The following is a 4,753-nucleotide window of genomic DNA, read 5'->3' as shown; positions in this document are numbered from 1 at the left end:
AGTTAAAGCATTGTCCTAAAATGCCAAGGTTGTGTGTTCTATCCCTGGTCAGAGCATATACAAGAATAAACCAATTAATGCATAAATAAAGTGGAACAAATTGATGTTTCTCTCTTTCTCCCTTAAAATCAATAAATAAAAATTTTTGAAAAGATAACACTTCAGATTTTTAGCAAAGCCAGGTTTTTGTTATGTATTATGCAGTGATAATTGATAGCCAATTAGTTTTTCTTCATTGTCCCTGATTCTATATGTGGTCTTTGGCATTAATTTTTTGTAATGTGTATTCCTTTATAGTTCCCCACATAGAAATGAAGAAAATAACACTTTTACAAAAGGATTTGATTGAAATTTTTTTAAAAAGTGGAGAAAAAACAATCACACAATTCCTAAGTAGAATGATTACTAACACTGTAACACATTTATTTTAAGAACTGTGTATTTTTTTCTTGCACATTCATGCTCAGCATTTGTACAAAGAGTACATGTAGGGTTAGAATTTGGATCAACTCAGAGAGTCACTAGACCAGTAGTTCTCAACGTGTGTGTCGAGACCCCTTTGGGGGTCGAATGACCCTTTCACAGGGGTTGCCTAAGACCATCGGAAAACACATATATAATTACATATTGTTTGGTTTGATTTTTAAAATTTGAAATATTTATTGTATTTCTTATTGCATTTCTTAATATCCATAGCACTCTTTAATCAAGAATATAAAGTCATCTACTTAGGTTTTGCCATTTAAAGTTGAGAACATTCTTAGAAACACATTGTCTTAAAGTAATAGACTAGAGTGATAAGCAAATTAGCTTGCAAATAAAGCAATCATCAATACCACACATTTTTCCTGATCTTAACTCTAACATAGATATATATTATTCTCTAGGCCTCGCAAATTCTAAAGAATCCATTTTACCAGTACTGGAAGAGTATGCTTTCAACCATGAAGCTGGTAGAAAAGACTATTTTATATATGGAGTGTGCTTCTTTAAAAAAAAGCCTCTCTTCTCCCTCTACTACCGTGCATGACACCACAATAGCTGTATATGAAGAGAAAGTGACTTTCAATGACAACCATCACCCAAAAAACATGAATAAATCCCTATGTCTGGAGCCAGAAGAATAACACAGCGCCCTCTGCTATGCCTGCCTCTGTCTGGCGAACAGCAGTCTGGCATGTCTTTAGGGTACCCAGACTTCTCACCCCATATATTGCTGGGTAACCCCTGGGGCAACTGGTACTGAGGATACCTCTGAGAAGTTATTCCTTACAAAACCTAATCCACTATGTTTATTTTTTAACAATAGAAATCCAATCACCGCTCTTCAAATCCTAGATTTGCTCATCCTTACTTCCCCTATTTGCATAGAGTTGAATTAAAAGTACTTTGTTCAAGGAAGTAGTCTGGTCAGAAGAAAACATTTTTCTGTAGGAAAAAGCACTCAAATTTAGAAACTTTCCTGACCAGAAATAAGAGAGCCTGAAAAGAATAAAAAACAAACAGAAAAACAAAAAACACACCTGTGTGTTCACTGTGACTATGGATTCATGATAAATTATTCCACAGCCCTTCTTGGCTGAAGAGCAGGTATTGTTCAAATTGCCCACTGGTCCTCAATAACATAGAGAAAGACTCTTAAGGACCGTCTGGATATATACGAATACTGCACTGCTTAACAATGAGGAAACTGACTAGATGAGTGAGGCACTGGCAAAGAACAGATGGTTGGTTGGTTGGTTGGTTGGTTGGTTGGTTGGTTGGTCAAGGCAACTTAGGTAGGATGTCAGCACCAACAGGCCCTGCACCGAGTCTCCCTCCTGCACAGTTACTCCTCCCACACAGACATGCTCCTGCCTCCCTTCTTAAGCATCTATTTAGTTACAGAAAGTGTGGGAGGAAGAGAGGTGCTCTAGGAAAACAAGATGGAATCACACAATCGGAGGCTCCCCCCAAAAAGTCAGAGGATGCCTAAGGAAAATCAATTGTTAAGACAGCATTCCTCCCAATCAAAATTCACTTGCATGTTATCTTCAGGACCCAGTACAATGCTGCCTTGTTTACTCTGGGGGGGGTGGGGGGGGGTCTCTTTTCTCCCTCATTCTTTTTCTTCACAATTTCTTTAGGAGGAAGAGTACATCAATGAAACTCTTCCTACAGGCCCATCTTGATGCAAACTGCATGCAGTTCAGTGTACATACCACAGAAGATGGAGAAAAATTCAATGCGAGCACCAATTGTAAAGACATCCTTCTAAGCACTCATAAAACAAATATTATAATCATATATGTATTTTTTCTTTTTGTTCATCAAAATGTCATAGCACGCTTGAGAACAGGCTGTATAAAGCATAAAATGCTAAAAAAAAAAAAAACCTAGTCAAAAACTGCTTGTTCAGTATACAGTTATGATTACTGAAACTATGTGGTTAAAATGAAAAACACACAGCCTGTGATAAATGTTTATTCCACGTTTCAAATTGTGATCTGCTACATTGGCATGAGTTTTGGTGAAACTGCGAAGTCATACCCGGTGCTCTTTTTGATGTCGTCCACTGTCAGGCCTTTCCAGAGTTCAATCAGAGTCAGCCCCTTCTTGCTGTTCATGTCAAACACAGCCTTTTCAGTGATGATGCGGTTGACACACTGCTTTCCAGTTAATGGCAATGTACATTTCTCCATGATTTTATGCGTATTTCCCTTTGCAGAATGCTCCATGGTGACCACCACCTTGGTTTTGGCACTGGACACCAGATTCATAGCACCTCCCATTCCTTTCACCATCTTCCCAGGGATCATCCAGTTAGCCAGGTCACCATATTTGGAAACCTGCATGGCTCCTAGCATGGACAGGTTGACATGTCTTCCTCTAATCATCGCGAATGACTCATCGCTGGAGAAGTAAGAGGCTCCTGGAAGAACAGTAACTGTTTCCTTGCCTGCATTGATTAGATCTGCATCAACTTCATTTTCAAATGGAGATGGACCCAAACCCAGGATTCCATTTTCACTCTGCAGATGGATAGTCATATTTGGGCTGATAAAGTTGCTGGCCAGAAGTGGGATTCCTGTGCCCAAATTAGCATACCCGCCATCCTGAAATTCAAGAGCTGCCCGCTTGATGATGCGCTCCCTCACATTATCTCCAGGTTTTCCAGATTTGGCTTTTACATCTTCCTGTTTCCGGGTTGATAAACGCTCAATTCTTTTCTCATATTTTTCTCCCTTTGTAAGGCAATGCACATAAATCTTAGGAATATGGATGTCTTCTGGGGCAAAGGATCCAACATCCACAATTTCTTCAACCTCCACCACTGTAGTTCCCACAGCTTTGCACATGGGCAGGTTGAAATTCCGTGCACTTTTCCTGAAAATGATGTTTCCTGCCCTGTCTGCCTTCCAGGCTTTCACCAAGGCAAAATCCCCTGTAATCGCTTCCTCCAAAATAAAATGTTGACCATTGAACTCCCTCACCTCTCATGGCTTACTGGCAATGGCGATCCTTGTACTTGATCGGTGCCCCTCCTTCTTGCACCAGCGTCCGATAGCCTGTGCTGGTGTAAAAGGCAGGAACTCCAGCGCCGCCAGCACGAATCCTCTCTGCCAGTGTGCCCTGAGGTGTCAGCTCTACCTCTCATTCACCAGATAAGTACTGTTGCTCAAATTCTGCATTTTCTCCCATGCGCTTTATCTGCTTGCTTCGAAGCAAAGGGCCCAAGCCAAAGCTGTCAACCCCTGCACTGTTGCTGACTGCAGTGAGCCCCTTGACTCCGGCCTTCAGTAGAGCTCCGACGAGATTCTTGGAATGCCACACAGCCCGAAGCTACCAACCAGGACCTTTGCACCAGGAAGGATATCTTTTACAGCTTCCACTGGATCTTTGTAAAATTTGGAATGGCGACATGTGCTGGTTGAAAAATGGCAAACACCTCCCTTGGATCGGGGCCCCAGGAGCCGCGCAGCGAGGCGCAGAGACGTGGCCAGGAGCAGAGGAATCGGAGAGGTGCCATGATGAGCCCGGCAGGGAGGCAGCGGCAATTACATATTGTTTTTGTGATTAATCACTATGCTTTAATTATGTTCAATTTGTAACAATGAAAACACATCCTGCATATCAGATATTTACATTACGATTCATAGCAGTAGCAAAATTACAGTTATGAAGTAGCAACAAAATAATTTTATGGTTGGGGGTCACCACAACATGAGGAACTGTATTAAAGGGTCGTGGCATTAGGAAGGTTGAGAACCACTGCAGTAGACGAATAAATGGTCACTCTAGTGAAATCACTTAAAACATGTCTTAGATTTAAGGCTTCTCTGAATAACCTTTAGAATATTTTCTCAATGGTGAAACACTGGGGTCTCTGAAAGTAAGAAATAATAGGGTCAATGTTTTTAACTTTTAAAGGAGGGTTCTAAAATAAATTCTAAATGAATCCAATGTAAAAAAATATAAGATTAAAAAAAAAAAAACTAAAGAAAATATGAGGAAACATTTAACATCTGAAGTTTAGGAAGGACTTTCTGAATATAAAATGGAATTAATTGATTAATTAATTAATATGAAATGCAGTTCCTCACTGGCTGTTGGTCACAGACCTTTCTCAGTTCCTTGTCACAGGGTATGCATCTGGCTTTACCAGAGTAAGCAAGCAAGAAGAACCAGCAAGACAAAGTTGTTCCAAGACCTAAATCATAGTCTTTTGGGGATCTAGTTTCAGAAATGACATCCCATCATTTCTTTTTACATA

The 4,753-nt window shown here is 40.3% G+C and overlaps 1 pseudogene; it reads right to left on the bottom strand.

The window, feature by feature from the left end:
• Positions 1-2,449: 2,449 nt before the first annotated feature.
• On the bottom strand, positions 2,450-4,009 carry LOC132213201 (succinyl-CoA:3-ketoacid coenzyme A transferase 1, mitochondrial-like; annotated as a pseudogene).
• Positions 4,010-4,753: the final 744 nt, after the last annotated feature.

This window comes from Myotis daubentonii, chromosome 1, assembly GCF_963259705.1.
Source record: "Myotis daubentonii chromosome 1, mMyoDau2.1, whole genome shotgun sequence".
Classification (NCBI taxonomy): Eukaryota; Metazoa; Chordata; class Mammalia; order Chiroptera; family Vespertilionidae; genus Myotis; species Myotis daubentonii.
Note: the sequence above shows the minus strand (reverse complement) of the source record. Positions and strands in the feature narration are given on the sequence as shown.